Source organism: Lissotriton helveticus, chromosome 5_1 (assembly GCF_964261635.1).
Source record: "Lissotriton helveticus chromosome 5_1, aLisHel1.1, whole genome shotgun sequence".
Taxonomy (NCBI): domain Eukaryota; kingdom Metazoa; phylum Chordata; class Amphibia; order Caudata; family Salamandridae; genus Lissotriton; species Lissotriton helveticus.
Genome location: NC_136065.1, coordinates 1,649,398,255 through 1,649,415,825, shown reverse-complemented (window position 1 = coordinate 1,649,415,825; position 17,571 = coordinate 1,649,398,255). Strand labels below are relative to the sequence as shown.

The 17,571-nt window shown below is 45.8% G+C and overlaps 7 non-coding genes across 7 annotated transcripts; 3 read left to right on the top strand and 4 right to left on the bottom strand.

Annotated features, from left to right (window-relative positions):
• Positions 1-2,531: 2,531 nt before the first annotated feature.
• TRNAS-GCU (transfer RNA serine (anticodon GCU)) lies at positions 2,532-2,613 on the bottom strand. Its single transcript has one exon. It is a non-coding gene; the product is annotated as a tRNA-Ser (tRNA).
• Positions 2,614-3,488: 875 nt separating this feature from the next.
• Positions 3,489-3,583, top strand: TRNAI-UAU (transfer RNA isoleucine (anticodon UAU)). The gene is made up of 2 exons: positions 3,489-3,526; positions 3,548-3,583. It is a non-coding gene; the product is annotated as a tRNA-Ile (tRNA).
• Positions 3,584-13,855: 10,272 nt separating this feature from the next.
• TRNAS-GCU (transfer RNA serine (anticodon GCU)) lies at positions 13,856-13,937 on the bottom strand. The gene has a single exon. It is a non-coding gene; the product is annotated as a tRNA-Ser (tRNA).
• A 292-nt stretch (positions 13,938-14,229) lies between these two features.
• Positions 14,230-14,324, top strand: TRNAI-UAU (transfer RNA isoleucine (anticodon UAU)). Its single transcript has 2 exons — positions 14,230-14,267; positions 14,289-14,324. It is a non-coding gene; the product is annotated as a tRNA-Ile (tRNA).
• A 1,156-nt stretch (positions 14,325-15,480) lies between these two features.
• On the bottom strand, positions 15,481-15,552 carry TRNAT-UGU (transfer RNA threonine (anticodon UGU)). The gene has a single exon. It is a non-coding gene; the product is annotated as a tRNA-Thr (tRNA).
• A 589-nt stretch (positions 15,553-16,141) lies between these two features.
• TRNAS-GCU (transfer RNA serine (anticodon GCU)) lies at positions 16,142-16,223 on the bottom strand. Its single transcript has one exon. It is a non-coding gene; the product is annotated as a tRNA-Ser (tRNA).
• A 292-nt stretch (positions 16,224-16,515) lies between these two features.
• Positions 16,516-16,610, top strand: TRNAR-UCU (transfer RNA arginine (anticodon UCU)). Its single transcript has 2 exons — positions 16,516-16,553; positions 16,575-16,610. It is a non-coding gene; the product is annotated as a tRNA-Arg (tRNA).
• Positions 16,611-17,571: the final 961 nt, after the last annotated feature.

Here is a 17,571-nt window from a genome sequence, read left to right as displayed (position 1 = left end):
CAGGATCTACAATTTGACTGGACGGGCGCTTAACCATATACGCCACAGCACCTTCCCACCGAGGATCCCTCTACGAGGGGGATTAAAGCGTAGGTGAGGGATGTATGAGAAGCGAAGGTCAGTTTCGCAGCCTAAGGTCATGCATGAGTGATCATGCTTTATGGTGCATAGTATCATCATGACAGGCAGCCCGATGACAATAGAACAGAAGGCCGAGATTGTTTGGCGGTCTCCTAAATAGTAGCAGATTGTATGTGTGGCTGTCTACTTTTTAACTGGCAAGCAGAAGTGCTTCCTCTCAGCCTGCACGCAAATGTAGGGCAGGTGGCAGCTGTGCTCACACAGAGGCGTGCATCATGCCAAACATCCATGTGTACCTTAGAATACTTTACCGTTTTCTTTAAAATGAACAAATTTTTTTTTTTTTTGCTTCAACCACACCGCAAAAGAGGCGTTATGCTCACCCCTTAATAACATCCACCAAAACCCTTTCAAGAAACCAGAGTTTAAACAAACCCTCTTATAGTTAGAAAAACGGCCAAAGAAAGAGTCGATAAACAATAGGCTAGCTTAGAGGACTCGTGCTCCTGCTGCAAATATTCACCAGCATTAGGCTTGTGTAGGAGTACAACAAACGTAATCCAAAGACCCATGACACATTTTCAGCAACAATTTTATAAGAAACATCAAATGCGCTGGGATGCATTACTCACGGAAACTTTCTTAAGTAAGAAACACTTTAACTACATGACTCTTTCCATATCCCAAACTATCGTTGCCTACAGCTAATACAAAAGTCGACTGGGCCCGCCTTGAACAGAAGACAAACAAAGCAGCAGAGATACCGGGAATCGAACACGGGGCTTCATACATGCACGGCAGGCACTCAACCACTGAGCTACGTCCCCTCAGATCAACCGGTTTGCGCGGGATGCATTCATTCAATTAGTATTTTTCCATTACCCATACTGTGCAGCATTCCCGCCAACCCACACCTTCTGTAACGTGGCCATCTAATTACTCAGGATATCCTACATGTTGCCTATGTATATCCCTAAGTAAATATTCTAAAGCGTGGTAAATAAATACAGCAACAAACATCACAATTTAAATGGGAAAATAAACCTTTACTAGATTATTCAATCCACTCCAGAAGATTAGCAGAGCTGTATCAGGTAATGTCTGCAAAGGAGGAGTTTGCTATGTAAGGTAGCAGACACGTTTGGGCACGCACTCCTAGTCAAGTCGAACATTGACTTTTAAAAGTTGTAGACAAGAACCTGCGTCCTACTTGCATAAAACTTGTAAACAAATTTAGTGTCTAGCTGGGCTTTCGCCTCCATAGAGGAAAACTAGACTCCCTCCCCCATTACAGCTAACAGTCAGCACACCTTCGTGACGGTGCATTTACTGAATACGAATAGGTGTTTGTAAAATAACTGTATTATCTATGTTCCTGCCCTGATGTTCTACGCAGACAGTAGCATAGTTAGACACCCCCACTTAACTTATTCCTTCCAACAACGGCTGGCCCGCTCTGTCATGCGGTCCGGCGCTTCTCCCAGGCAGAACCTCGGGCCTCTGGTCATTCCTTCCCTTGCGGCGCACTGCTGTTCGTCCATCTTCCTCGCGGCCTCCAGGCCCCCGTCCGACCACGAGAAACCGGACATCCGAGCTGCACAGGGAGAGAAACAGAGGAGATTACAAAAACAAAGAAGCCCCGAGCGCGGGGCACACGGTGCTGTGAGGGAGCGTCCAGGGACAAGGGGGTCTCCTGGGCGCTCCCCACCTCTTTATTCTCAAGGGGCGAGGCGGGGGGGGCACGCCCCCTCCCGGCCCGCCCCTCCTGTAGCCCGCCCCCCCTGACCCGGACCTTCTTCCTGGTATCCGGGAGGCCGCCGGCCAATCGGTGGTGTGTCGCGCCCACCAGGGCCCGCCCCCACCACCGAGAGACACCAAAGGGGAAAGGGGGGGAGACGGTCGCCGCGCCGCCATGCGTGCGGGGGGGCCGAGGGCCCCCCCTTTTCAGTTGCATTTGAATGGCTACATGCGTGCACAAATTGAAGACCATGCTTAAGAAACTTTTCTTGGAAGTAGGAAAAACTCCATTTTGATTTGAGAACATAAGAGTATTCACATTTATGACCATACTGATAGCTCTAAATTAGTATGTCCGCAATCAGTGACAGATAGAGAACTCACTTATTAGAAGTGATCTGTCTCTGTGGGGCAGACATATGTCAACAGTCATACACTTGAGATGGCTGAAACTTTAGGAGTAAGAGCTGCTTTCTTATCAGTCTATCTATCCAAACTGGTTAGAAGGCCAGGAGTGAGGGAAAGGCAATCCTCTGGACACTTCATGAAAGGTCTAATTTCAATTAAGCACAAAACACTTCCCTTAATTTGACATAATGGCCAAAATGGAATAGTCAGTTGGGCCCTTCTAGTGGATTATGGCTGTGTCTTGAAAGAGAGTGTAATTGTACTACGAGACATGCCCACCTTCAAAAGAGTGTCTGATGGTGTTCCGATGAAGGTGGGATTCGAACCCACTCGTGCAGAGCACAATGGATTAGCAGTCCATCGCCTTAACCACTCGGCCACCTCGTCTGCCTTAGGTGACTATGTTTCATTTTTTAGGAAATTCTTACTATGTGCTAATTACAAATAATCATAAGTTTCTCCTAGACTGTGTCAGAACTGGCAAATGTATGTGGTGTTCAATAGACAGAGCACATGGGAAACGGCCACTACAACGAGGCCGTTTCCACGCACACCATAACCATGCATGCATTACAACGCATGCTGGTTACAACGAGAAACCTTTACCACGCATACCTTTACTACGAAAAACGTAGTAAAGGCATGTGTGGTAAAGTAAAAAAAAAAACAAAGGGGGGGCTTGTGGGGTCTCCCCCCAACAAAATAAAAGCGTGGGTTTAAAAAGAAAAAGACGCATATTTGTTTGAGAAAAAAGATGTGAAGGAGATCAGCGTCTAAAGAGGAAACGGAAAAACGTTCCGCTTCCTGTTAATGACGTACAACGTCACCACGGAAAAACGAGGAGAGGTAAGGAGGAATGAGCGGGTGTTCTAGCAGAGAGATCAATTAAAAAAGTACATTTAAAGGGTGAAAATCCGTTAACATGAAAATACCATTTACATGCATACTTTTACAACGAAAATCATTGTAAAAGTATGCGTGTAAAAGATATTTTCGTGGTAAAGGACGTGCGTGGTGACTGCATTCCGTTGTAACGCATGCGTGGTAAAGGCATGCGTTACAACGGAATGCGTTGTAAAATCATACAACCGAGCACATGATATAGCAGAATTATCAAATCTGTTCCATTAGGACTGTAGTTTTTAATAGTCATGATAACATGCTAGCATGTGAGTCGATCTTGCACAGTGAATAAGGGAGCAGTGCCAGTATCTACTTGGTCAGCTCTAGATGGCTCAACTGGGGAGATATAAGAACAGTGAGCTCCAGTGGCGCAATAGGTTAGTGCGCGGTACTTATACAGCAGTACTTGCGTTGAGGCATGCCGAGGTTATGAGTTCGAGCCTCACCTGGAGCAGCTTACTGGTTTTTCATAAACCATTTCACTAAAAGTAAAGATTAAACTCAGGGTAAAGACGGCCCTTGCTAGAGAGTCTTTACTTCTTTTCAGGATCTGCGTGTCCGACTCTTCCAGATGCAAATATCACAATCCTATTTGATGCTCCTCATAAACATTCCATGATGTGCCGTCTTGCATAGCATGCAAACACCACATCAGTGCATTTAAAAATACATTTGTAGAATAATAAATATGATGAAAACATTGTTGTCACGGGATAACCATATACTGAGGAGCTGCAAACAGTGCTGTATCAGCTACTTACAATACAATTTAACTGAAAGACATATCAAAAGAAGAACGTCATCATATTAATGTTTCTGGTCAACATAAGAGTTGCACCATAGCAGCTTATGGTGCTTTCTGCTCAGATTGTGCCTCCAATACCACATTGATTTTTTAATTCTTTGCAGTTTAAAAAACACAATTCATGCTCAAAGTTGACTTTTTAAAACCATTCAACCTATTACATTTATTTCTCTAACTTGTGAATGTGGTCCATGTTCTCTTTTCCTCATCCCCATCACGATACTCCTTTTCCCGAAATCAGGTTCACTTCTTTATCCAGCCGACCCTTCCAAGGTCACCAAATCTATGAAGCGATTCTGCTTTTTCTCACATTCTCTCTATGTACAAGATACCTTGTATCATTTGAATGGACAGCAGGAGAGTCGGATATTTATGGTTAGTGGGGGTGGGGTTTTGAAGATTAACCTCATTTGACTAAGAGCGGGGGCATCTGGGAGGAAAAGTATTTTAAGGGGGATGAAGTTCACATCTCCTTGGTGAAATTTCTAGATCCTTATTTCATCCTTTCTGTGGATGCAACAGTCGGAACAGAGGTCATAGTCCTCGCTTTGACTTTCAAAGGAACTACAAATATGCATGGCTTATTTGGCTTTGCCCGGCGGGGTGAGAATGGCGTTTGTCAGGCGTTCGTCAGGCTTTCGGCAATAGTTTATGGTTCAATGGTTTTCATGAAGTCTTCTTGATACGATGAAAGCAGGAAAGGGAAGCTTGTCAATAAGCAAACTTAAGACAATGTGTGACTCCTAGAAAGAATGACTTGGAAACAACATACAGAAACTCACATATAAAAAGGCCCTGATTGTAAAAACTAAGGTCAGGGGGCAATCGACATTTTTGCCCAGCGGTATCGCCTCTGTAACCCACGAATTATTAATCAATGAAGAGGCAGGCGCTGGAGACGGGAAGGCAGGAAACAAGGTTTATTCTCTCCGGAGGAGAACACATCAGTTAGACAGCAGGTATCGTCATGAGGTGCTCTAACTGCATTTCTGTGGCCTGGCCTTTTATATACTGGTTTACTGCTTTATTACATATAACACATTCTTGGCGATACTTTGATGTACGGAAAGACATTCTCGGAATCCCCGCTCCAAGCCCGTTCCCACACACATTTACAGTTGAAGTCCCCACCCAGGTCACAACAGGTGATGATTATTGCGCAGCTGGACATTCCGCCGATTCACGGAATGTGGGGGTTTGATCGGATCTCATAGGGTGGGGGGCTTTGATCAATTCGGGGGTCCTTTGATGGGGGAAGCTTTCTACTGTACGGGGAGGGGCAATAAACAGTATCGGTAGAGCTAAGTGTCGGCCTGGGAACGAGGAAGACAAACGGGCACAGGAAAAGGGGTTTTTGTATCAAAGGATCTGGGACCGTGAAAGGAATGAAGGGAGGTGTCGCGCCGGGAACAGGATGGGGCTCCGAGGCAGAGCTGCGCTGGAGAGGGGTTTATGACCCAAGGCATGCGAGAGCGGGGGGTTGTCAGTGCGCGGGCTTTGCGAGGGTGATGGGCTATGCTGGGGGCCAGTGGCGTGCAGAGGGTGGTTCTGATCGAGGCACCTAAGATGGCGGGTGTGTACGACAAAAGTGTGGCATCCGGAAAAAGGCAAGATGGCGCAGATAATGTTTACCAAAATCGTACTAATTTTCCACAGTCCTCCCTTTAACATATCCAAGACATCTTGCTGGCCTATTTCCTATTCATGTCTATTGTGGCGATCATAAGTAAAAAGTAGGAACCCAGGTGAAGGAGCTATAAACAGTACATTTAAAATTTTCCATCTTGGGAGGCGGGCCTATTGAAAAACATGTTCGCAGGAAAGTCATAGTAATGCAATACAAAAACGATTCTGTAGCGAGAGCAGTGAGTACATTTCATAATGTGAACTGATAGGTTATTACATATACAAGTTCTGATCAGATTTGGATTGGAGCATAATCAATACAATGGTGGCTGGGAGAGAAATGAGGCGTAGCGGAAACGATGATTGAGGGTGTCAAATGTTCGAAGTTAATGAGTTCTCAGTATTCTTTGTCGTCTTTTGGTGGCGCTGTGGAGCACCGGCGGTGGAGCTACGGGTCCAGCTCTATTCTAGGTCCCGCGTTGCAGGGCACGACCTTTCCCTCGCATTTCTGGTCAGAAAGGTCCTTTTCGCCCTGTCCTTTGAGGTGATTGTCAAAAAGTTCAGATGGAAGAAGGGTGCGTGTGAGCAGTCCTTTAGGGTAGGTCGGAGAAAAAAGGGGGATGGAGCAGGGCCAGATCGGGAACAGACTAGGGGGACGGAAAATTTCAGATAGGCGGGCTCATGACCGAGTTCAGAGAGCGGGGACTTGTCGGCAAACACTGGACATCGAGCAGGGGCATCAGGTCAGCCCTTTCTTCTCATTTTGTCGAAAACAGTGCCTCGTCCTGCAGCTCCTTACTGTCGCGGTCTCGCCTTGGCCAATGTCGCAGGTGTTCCATAGTCTGTAGTCAGGCCACGTGCTCCCACATCCGGTCCTTCTTTCCTCCGACAGCCGTACCCTTAAATGAGTTTGAAAAGACAGTCTTTAGAGAATTGGCAGAGGAAGGTAATCACATAAGTCTATTTCTCTCCCAGCTCCAGGCAAAAATGAAAAACGTCTGTTATATTAGGGTTCACAACTAACAGATAAATGATTGATGAGGGGCCTGCTGGATTTACTATGACTTTCCTTCACAACTATTTCTTTGGTGTTTGTTGGTCGTGGTGCAGGATTACAGTTACGACAGTTCTTCTGATGGAGACCCACCTTCGTGATACGAGCCTTATAAAGCTATACCGTTCTCTAGGGTTTTATATTTACAAAGGGTACTGTGAGCTATCAACATGGTACTAATAGGTATCTTGCTGAGGGACGAACATAGGCTAAACATTTTTCATTCTTATCAACGCATCCTGCCTTTCAACTAAACATTTTCGCTTTCAACAGGGTTCATTGCAATGATTTCTTCACTTCGGTCTAATCTTTAACTTTGTAAACATCATTCTGGTTCCTACATAGCCTCTTATGGCCTGACCGTTTAATTAGAAAAGACAGGGGTCTTACGAGAAACAGCTAGGGACATAGAAACTGTGGTAAGGGCGTAAATCGACCCATCTCTTACAACCGGGGGTGAGGGACAGTTTTATAACTCTCATCTGGAGCAGCTGATACGGAACAGGGGCGTTCCGGGAACATGAGGATGTTTCGATCACCTTTTCTGCTTGGGTATTGCGACAATTCGGGACGGGGAAGGTCGCGTTATCTGAGGCATCTTTTTATAACACAGGAGCCGCTGACATGTAGTTCCCTTACTTCGGGTCAGATTGGGGAACCTCAGTCGTCTTACCTGTCCTTTCCCTTATGGTAGCAGAAAGGAGAGGTAGTGACACAGCGTCAGGGTGATTTCATTAAAGACAAGTTTTGTGCAAATACTGGCGGTATTTGGAGCCAATTGGGTGATATGCTAGGGGTGGCGGTTTGCCAATTTCGGTGCTAGTCATTCGGAAGAGCGAGAGTGTGGAGGGGAGAGAGAGAGAGAGAGAGAGAGAGAGAGAGAGAGAGAGAGAGAGAGAGAGATAGAGAGAGAGAGAGAGATGTGCAACAATAGGCTAGATAGTACACGTGCAACATAGGGAGCGGCCGTGTATTAAGATAGGCTATTCAGCGCATTACTCGACACGAGACATCGCGGGTCTGTGTTAGTATTTTGAAAGCATGCGGTTCAAGACGGGCAAACATTAGACAGGGTAGAGGGGACATGCTTTGAGAAAAAGGAAAAAAAAAGGGCACCACTGTGTCGCACTTCTTGCATTCTCGGTCCTGTGACCAGCTGAGTCAACGCTTCAGTCATACACACACATTCTCTCATAGTTTCAGACATACGTGACATGTGTTCATTCACGCAGCATGGATTAAGGGTGATCATTTTCCATCAGATCATACGATTTATTAGCTCGTTTGCTACATGAGTAGTTTGTGGGTGTGCTTAGGCGCCACCTTGCGGCGTTAGTTCGCTTCGTGTATCAGGCGTGGCAAGGCTTCAGATCTTCGCCATACCTCGGTTGTGATCTCTGATGTACCCTGTAGAGGGAGGGAAAAAGGGGGAGGGAGGGAGACAACATTCGCGCATATCCAATACATGGATTCAAGAGTCCTTTACTTACCTCATACTCGTCTTTCCTCCTCGGGGTAGAATCCCTGGGGTAAGGTTTCTGGAGTCGGGGGGGGGGCAGTGTGCCCTTACAGTTCGGGTGTAGGGAAACGTTAAAAAGGAAACCAGAGGTACCTAGTGCGAGGTATCTAGTTGGTAGATGTATCTAGCTATCGGGGTCCTTAAATCTCTTTCAACGCTGTGATGTTCTAAGGTTTATTAGTTCTTCGGTCGACTCTGTTCCCTAGTACCTTTAAGTGTCGCATTTTTATAACATTCTATCAGTTACATCGTGTCATTTTACCCATCTTTTATATTCCATCATTTATACCGTTTTGTTTTACCCATCCTCAGAAGTCGAGGTCTTTCTCCATGCGAGAGTTCATGAGTCAGTCGCGTATCTGAAGGCAGAGTATCGTGTCTTAGATCCGATCCTTCATCCGGGGCTGGGCAACCATCTTCTAATAACCTTAAAGAGAGAACAAAGTAGGGTGCACAAAAAAAAAAACTCTCCCGCTGATCCCATATATTTTTTTTTTTAAAAAGCATGCAATACCTGTTCATAGTTTGGAAAACCTTTATTTTGCAAAATCATTCAGTACGTAGGTTATGAGGGTGCAGTCGTACTTGGCCGGACACGGCAATGGCTAAAGTGCGTACAGTAGGGGGGTTGTTTTGCAGCAATAAAAACATTGGAAAGGTTTATTCATTCATTCGTAGGAAACTAAAACGTCGATCAATTGGTTGGGGGATCGGGGGAATTTTATTTCATAATAGTCAGACTAGATGCAATCAGATTTCCTATATGCATACCGTGTGCGTGCGTCATAAGCGAGGTTATACATCAGCTATAATAAAAAAAATATAATACATCGTACATTTGTAATCAACATTTTTAACGGGATCCTTTTACATGTTCGTCGAGTGAGCTCTCCTTCTTTCTTGTCAAGTGTACAAAGGATCATATATATGTCTTGGAACATCAAGTTTTGTATTAGTGCGAAGGAACACCACGAGGTGTTCGTAAGTTCCTATTGGTACCGGCGCCATTTTGGGCGGGGCCGGGTTAGTCCGGAAGTAGCATCAAGGAAAAAATGTTTCCTACAACCGGCAGTTTGGACCAGAGTCCTTTTCGGCAGTTCGAGAATTCATGCTAACAGAAGGAGTGGCTATGTCATGCTTATTTAGTTTAGCGATCAAGGCAGTTGTCCCTTACCGGAAGACTGCAGGGGCCGAGGGCTCCTCCGGGGACTTTTGTAGAATCTTCAAGGCTGTGGAGATGCTGTCGGAGGTGGGGGCTCGTGCCCTGGTGGGCAAGCGTCCGAGTTATATTGCTGGTCAAAGTCACTCTAGCGGCCCAGACCCGCCTTCCAGGGGCTCAGACGCCATTTTGAGGCCCCGCAGGGACCGCCCTTCGTCGAGCCTGCAAGAGTGTAAGAGACCCTTTGGAGTGAAAGAAAAGGAACTCTGTGTCGTAGGAGCAGGACATTCATCTAGGGTGCAGCTGTGGCGCCCCCACCTGGGGGGGGGGGGCGGGGAAGACTCGTTCGCACCATCTCCCTCTCCCGGTGCACCCCATGCTGCTCTCTTTCATGGGCCTGCACGATGGTCTTTCCACATCTCGTGCTCTGCAAGTCCCATGTTCAGTGCTACAGAAGTACGGCCACCTGCGGCGCACATTCGGTGCTGCACAAGTATCGGTGCAGCCATTGCATGTTCGGTGCTGCGCAAGTATTGGGCACCGTTGCATGTTCGGTGCTGCGCAAGTATTGGCGCCGCCCGGCTGGAGGATTTCGGTGCCGGGCCTGGGAAGCCTCCTACCTGTGGATGTGGGAGAGGCTCGTCCGCGTCGCCTCTCCCTCCCAGCCCAACTTGGACAAATTTCTGCGGAGGTATTTGTGATGGCCGGACTGGGGCTGGGAAGCCTCCTACCTGTGGAGGTGGGAGAGGCTCGTCCGCGTCGCCTCTCCCTCCCAGCCCGACCAGGACTAATTTTCGTGGAGGTATGTACAGGACATCCCGCCGCCCAGAGTTGTCGCAGCCATTGTTCATGATAGAAGTGGCGCCTGGCGTGCTGCTGCGGCCATTACGGAGGGGAAATGAACGAAGTGTCCCTTCCTTCTCTGGGCCGGGCCTCCGGTGGATGTCGGCCGGACACCCCTTGCTCTGGCCCCATGAACAGGTTCCTTGGGTTATCGGCTGCAGCCGGATCCAGCTGGCCCCAGTCCCTGGCCATTGGCGGCCGGGCCGGGGGACATGTGGCGGGACTACCTGCAACTCTCAAGGGCCACTGCGGCCGAACCGCTGGCCCCTGCCTCTCCTCTGGCTCCCCCATATGTTAAGATTTCCTGGCCAAGTGTTGGCAGCAGGACCCGCCTTATATGGGTTGCCGCCGGTTGGGCGTAGCCGTAACCCTGCCCTACTTTGGAAGGTTCCAGAATGGGGGGGTGTTCTGCTGACTGTTATTTTCTACAGTTTTTTTTTACCGATCTTGTATTGTTATTGTTTTTTGCTTGTTATGTTAAATAAAAGTTCGTGTTCATCAGTGGCCTACTGATTTCGTTTCCCATTACTTTCTTTCCAGGTTGTTTCATGCTAAAGTTTCTATTAACAGAGGTTAAGTAACACGAAAACACAGGCAGAGGGATGACGTAGATTCATGCCTCACGTACACACGAAACTCAGACGGGGAGACAGTACAAGTATGACACACAAAGACCCAAAGACAAATATAAAACAGTTATTGGCCATAATTATCTCTTTCTGTCTGTTAATTTAGAGCTAGACTGGGTTCCCGTCTTATCATTGTCCGATCTATGAAAACTCGAGCATGTCACTGAAATCAGTCTGGCGAAATCTGTGCCATCGGGCATAATCAAACGTGGCGGTTCTATCTGGGCTGACCATGCCAGTCTGATTCTTCTTTGTCTCGCACTTTTTCCCTTTCTTCCGGACTGTTATTCCTGTCGATCCTCTGTTCCTACCCTCGCTCAGTAAAGTCGGGCATTGGGCTTTCCAGTGCCCGACGTATTTACAAAAAGCACATTGGTTTTGTCCTAAGTCTGGCCGTCCTGTGCGTAGTGTCGGGGGATAACTTTCGGGTCGTGGTGTCCAGGGGTTGTCCTGTTGATATATCCCTCTACCTGCTCTGTCCTCGTCTCTTTTCTTTCGTTGCATTGCTTCTTTGCGCCACATACCGAGACTGTCGAGCATAATAGGCGTTGTCTTATTATTACGAAGGGCTATTTCTAACGTTTCTATTTTATCAAGGTCGAAGGATCCTACCAGTGGCCACTGTTTGTCTTGACTTTCTTTGGTATACCTGTGCCACAATTTATTATAGGCTATGGTAACTAATCCATAGTTTATGAACATGTCTTTATTAGGGGTGCCTTCCAGCGGAGCTAGATGATCCACCTCTAATAAACGGTCCAGGCTGAACCAGCTATCAATAAGTGGGGAGAAGACAGACATGACGGCTCGCAACGAGGGACAAAAAGTCAGCACTGCCTATCTTATCACTGTGTGCAAAGACTAGACAGAATATTTCTATTCTACATTGTTTGCAGGCAGTGAATACCTCATGAACCAATAACAAAACAATAAATAAATAAATGATCAGTGGGGAGAGTAAGTAGATCCGCAAAGGTCTGCGTCCTCTACCCTTTCGCTATCTGCAAAGGGGAACCTGTTCTTTCCTGTTTGTAGACAGAGAACCTCCAGAAAACAATCCGCGAACAGTAGCTCGGGGTCAAAAACAGTTAATCAGCGTCCGTTAAAATAAATAATTAATCAGTGTGGGAGAAAAATAGGCACGACGGCTGCGTTACCTATCCTTCACTGTTTGCAAAAGGGAAAGAGCCTACTGTTTCTCCGTGTGCAGACAGTGAATCTCCAAATAGGTCAACAAAGAGTAATACTAGTATTTTCTGAACAATCAAAACAATTATTTTGCAGTTTGTCGTGTTTACACGACCTTACCCGGACCGTATGGACAGCTTCTTGCCTTCCGAATCCAGCGCCCGATCGTCCTCTTTTCCTCGTATTCCTCGCAGCACTTCTAATGGTTCCCAGTCAGGACCGTAGATCACTCGAGAGAGGTCTGTTCGGAACTAGTGAAGTTCGGATGATCGGCTGCCAGACGAGGGTCTATTGGGCAAGAGCTCTCCCGATCGTTGCAGTCGTTCACTCTGTCGTCAGGACCTCTCCCACTGGATGCACGAGTCGCTGATGGGCCCCACGCTTGGGACGCCAATTGTAAAAACTAAGGTCAGGGGGCAATCCACATTTTTGCCCGGCGGTATCGCCTCTGTAACCCACAAATTATTAATCAATGAAGAGGCAGGCGCTGGAGACGGGAAGGCAGGAAACAAGGTTTATTCTCTCCGGAGGAGAACACATCAGTTAGACAGCAGGTATCGTCATGAGGTGCTCTAACTGCATTTCTGTGGCCTGGCCTTTTATATACTGGTTTACTGCTTTATTACATATAACACATTCTTGGCGATACTTTGATGTACGGAAAGACATTCTCGGAATCCCCGCTCCAAGCCCGTTCCCACACACATTTACAGTTGAAGTCCCCACCCAGGTCACAACAGGTGATGATTATCGCGCAGCTGGACATTCCGCCGATTCACGGAATGTGGGGGTTTGATCGGATCTCATAGGGTGGGGGGCTTTGATCAATTCGGGGGTCCTTTGATGGGGGAAGCTTTCTACTGTACGGGGAGGGGCAATAAACAGTATCGGTAGAGCTAAGTGTCGGCCTGGGAACGAGGAAGACAAACGGGCACAGGAAAAGGGGTTTTTGTATCAAAGGATCTGGGACCGTGAAAGGAATGAAGGGAGGTGTCGCGCCGGGAACAGGATGGGGCTCCGAGGCAGAGCTGCGCTGGAGAGGGGTTTATGACCCAAGGCATGCGAGAGCGGGGGGTTGTCAGTGCGCGGGCTTTGCGAGGGTGATGGGCTATGCTGGGGGCCAGTGGCGTGCAGAGGGTGGTTCTGATCGAGGCACCTAAGATGGCGGGTGTGTACGACAAAAGTGTGGCATCCGGAAAAAGGCAAGATGGCGCAGATAATGTTTACCAAAATCGTACTAATTTTCCACATGATGAGGCTTGAACTCATGACCCCTGGTTTACAAGACCAGTGCTCTGCCACTGAGCTACAAGGCCAGCCTACCTGCAGTATGTAAATCGCTTCATGTATTCTTACTGCGGTATGAAGATATCTATGATTTTGAGACTGTATGGAAATGCAGTTGCATTTGAATGTCTACATGCGTGCACAAATTGAAGAGCATGCTTAAGACACTTTTCTTGGAAGTAGGAAAAACTCCATTTTGATTTGAGAACATAAGAGTATTCACATTTATGACCATACTGATAGCTCTAGTTAGTATGTCCGCAATCAGTGACAGATAGAGAACTCACTTATTAGAAGTGATCTGTCTCTGTGGGGCAGACATATGTCAACAGTCATACACTTGAGATGGCTGAAACTTTAGGAGTAAGAGCTGCTTTCTTATCAGTTTATCTATCCAAACTGGTTAGAAGGCCAGGAGTGAGGGAAAGGCAATCCTCTGGACACTTCATGAAAGATCTAATTTCAATTAAGCACAAAACACTTCCCTTAATTTGACATAATTGCCAAAATGGAATAGTCAGTTGGGCCCTTCTAGTGGATTATGGCTGTGTCTTGAAAGAGAGTGTAATTGTACTACGAGACATGCCCACCTTCAAAAGAGTGTCTGATGGCGTTCCGACGAAGGTGGGATTCGAACCCACGCGTGCAGAGCACAATGGATTAGCAGTCCATCGCCTTAACCACTCGGCCACCTCGTCTGCCTTAGGTGACTATGTTTCATTTTTTAGGAAATTCTTACAATGTGCTAATTACAAATAATCATAAGTTTCTCCTAGACTGTGTCAGAACTGGCAAATGTATGTGGTGTTCAATAGACAGACCACATGATATAACAGAATTATCAAATCTGTTCCATTAGGACTGTAGTTTTTCATAGTCATGATAACATGCTAGCATGTGAGTCGATCTTGCACAGTGAATAAGGGAGCAGTGCCAGTATCCACTTGGTCAGCTCTAGATGGCTCAACTGGGGAGATATGAGAACAGTGAGCTCCAGTGGCGCAATCGGTTAGCGCGCGGTACTTATACAGCAGTACTTGCATTGAGGCATGCCAAGGTTGTGAGTTCGAGCCTCACCTGGAGCAACTTACTGGTTTTTCATAAACCATTTCACTAAAAGTAAAGATTAAACTCAGGGTAAAGACGGCCCTTGCTAGAGAGTCTTTTTCTTTTCAGGATCTGCGTGTCCGACTCTTCCAGTTGCAAATATCACAATCCTATTCGATGCTCCTTATAAACATTCCATGAAGTGCCGTCTTGCATAGCATGCAAACACCACATCAGTGCATTTAAAAATACATTTGTAGAATAATGAATATGATGAAAACATTGTTGTCACGGGATAACCATATACTGAGGAGCTGCAAACAGTGCTGTATCAGCTACTTACAATACAATTTAACTGAAAGACATATCAAAAGAAGAACGTCATCATATTAATGTTTCTAGTCAACATAAGAGTTGCACCATAGCAGCTTATGGGGCTTTCTGCTCAGATTGTGCCTCCAATACCACATTGATTTTTTAATTCTTTGCAGTTTAAAAAACACAATTCATGCTCAAAGTTAAGTTTTTAAAACCATTCAACCTATTACATTTATTTCTCTAACTTGTGAATGTGGTCCATGTTCTCTTTTCCTCATCCCCATCACGATACTCCTTTTCCCGAAATCAGGTTCACTTCTTTATCCAGCCGACCCTTCCAAGGTCACCAAATCTATGAAGCGATTCTGCTTTTTCTCACATTCTCTCTATGTACAAGATACCTTGTATCATTTGAATGGACAGCAGGAGAGTCGGATATTTATGGTTAGTGGGGGTGGGGTTTTGAAGATTAACCTCATTTGACTAAGAGCCGGGGCATCTGGGAGGAAAAGTATTTTAATGGGGATGAAGTTGACATCTCCTTGGTGAAATTTCTAGATCCTTATTTCATCCTTTCTGTGGATGCAGACTCAGTCGGAACAGAGGGCATAGTCCTCGCTCTGACTTTCAAAGGAACTTCAAATATGCATGGCTTATTTGGCTTTGCCCGGCAGGGCTTGCCCGGCCGGGTGAGAATGGCGTTTGTCAGGCGATCGGAAGGGGTGAGGCAATAGTTTATGGTTCAATGGTTTTCATGAAGTCTTCTTGATACGATGAAAGCAGGAAAGGGAAGCTTGTCAATAAGCAAACTTAAGACAAGGTGTGACTCCTAGAAAGAATGACTTGGAAACAACATACAGAAACTCACATATAAAAAGGCCCTCATGAGGCTTGAACTCATGACCCCTGGTTTACAAGACCAGTGCTCTGCCACTGAGCTACAAGGCCAGCCTGCCTGCAGTATGTAAATCGCTTCATGTATTCTTACTGCGGTATGAAGATATCTATGATTTTGAGACTCTGTATGGAAATGCAGTTGCATTTGAATGTCTACATGCGTGCACAAATTGAAGAGCATGCTTAAGACACTTTTCTTGGAAGTAGGAAAAACTCCATTTTGATTTGAGAACATAAGAGTATTCACATTTATGACCATACTGATAGCTCTAGTTAGTATGTCCGCAATCAGTGACAGATAGAGAACTCACTTATTAGAAGTGATCTGTCTCTGTGGGGCAGACATATGCCAACAGTCATACACTTGAGATGGCTGAAACTTTAGGAGTAAGAGCTGCTTTCTTATCAGTCTATCTATCCAAACTGGTTAGAAGGCCAGGAGTGAGGGAAAGGCAATCCTCTGGACACTTCATGAAAGATCTAATTTCAATTAAGCACAAAACACTTCCCTTAATTTGACATAATTGCCAAAATGGAATAGTCAGTTGGGCCCTTCTAGTGGATTATGGATGTGTCTTGAAAGAGAGTGTAATTGTACTACGAGACATGCCCACCTTCAAAAGAGTGTCTGATGGCATTCCGACGAAGGTGGGATTCGAATCCACGCGTGCAGAGCACAATGGATTAGCAGTCCATCGCCTTAACCACTCGGCCACCTTGTCTGCCTTAGGTGATGATGTTTCGTTTTTTAGGAAATTCTTACTATGTGCTAATTACAAATAATCATAAGTTTCTCCTAGACTGTGTCAGAACTGGCAATTGTATGTGGTGTTCAATAGACAGAGCACATGATATAGCAGAATTATCAAATCTGTTCCATTAGGACTGTAGTTTTTAATAGTCATGATAACATGCTAGCATGTGAGTCGATCTTGCACAGTGAATAAGGGAGCAGTGCCAGTATCTACTTGGTCAGCTCTAGATGGCTCAACTGGGGAGATATGAGAACAGTGAACTCCAGTGGCGCAATCGGTTAGCGCGCGGTACTTCTACAGCAGTACTTGCATTGAGGTATGCCGAGGTTGTGAGTTCGAGCCTCACCTGGAGCAGCTTACTGGTTTTTCATAAACCATTTCACTAAAAGTAAAGATTAAACTCAGGGTAAAGACGGCCCTTGCTAGAGAGTCTTTACTTCTTTTCAGGATCTGCGTGTCCGACTCTTCCAGTTGCAAATATCACAATCCTATTCGATGCTCCTTATAAACATTCCATGATGTGCCGTCTTGCATAGCATGCAAACACCACATCAGTGCATTTAAAAATACATTTGTAGAATAATAAATATGATGAAAACATTGTTGTCACGGGATAACCATATACTGAGGAGCTGCAAACAGTGCTGTATCAGCTACTTACAATACAATTTAACTGAAAGACATATCAAAAGAAGAGCGTCATCATATTAATGTTTCTAGTCAACATAAGAGTTGCACCATAGCAGCCTATGGTGCTTTCTGCTCCGATTGTGCCTCCAATCCCACATTGATTTTTTAATTCTTTGCAGTTTAAAAAAACAATTCATGCTCAAAGTTAACTTTTTAAAACCATTCAACCTATTACATTTATTTCTCTAACTTGTGAATGTGGTCCATGTTCTCTTTTCCTCATCCCCATCACGATACTCCTTTTCCCGAAATCAGGTTCACTTCTTTATCCAGCCGACGCTTCCAAGGTCACCAAATCTATGAAGCGATTCTGCTTTTTCTCACATTCTCTCTATGTACAAGATACCTTGTATCATTTGAATGGACAGCAGGAGAGTCGGATATTTATGGTTAGTGGGGGTGGGGTTTTGAAGATTAACCTCATTTGACTAAGAGCCGGGGCATCTGGGAGGAAAAGTATTTTAAGGGGGATGAAGTTCACATCTCCTTGGTGAAATTTCTAGATCCTTATTTCATCCTTTCTGTGGATGCAGACTCAGTCGGAACAGAGGTCATAGTCCTCGCTCTGACTTTCAAAGGAACTTCAAATATGCATGGCTTATTTGGCTTTGCCCGGCGGGGTGAG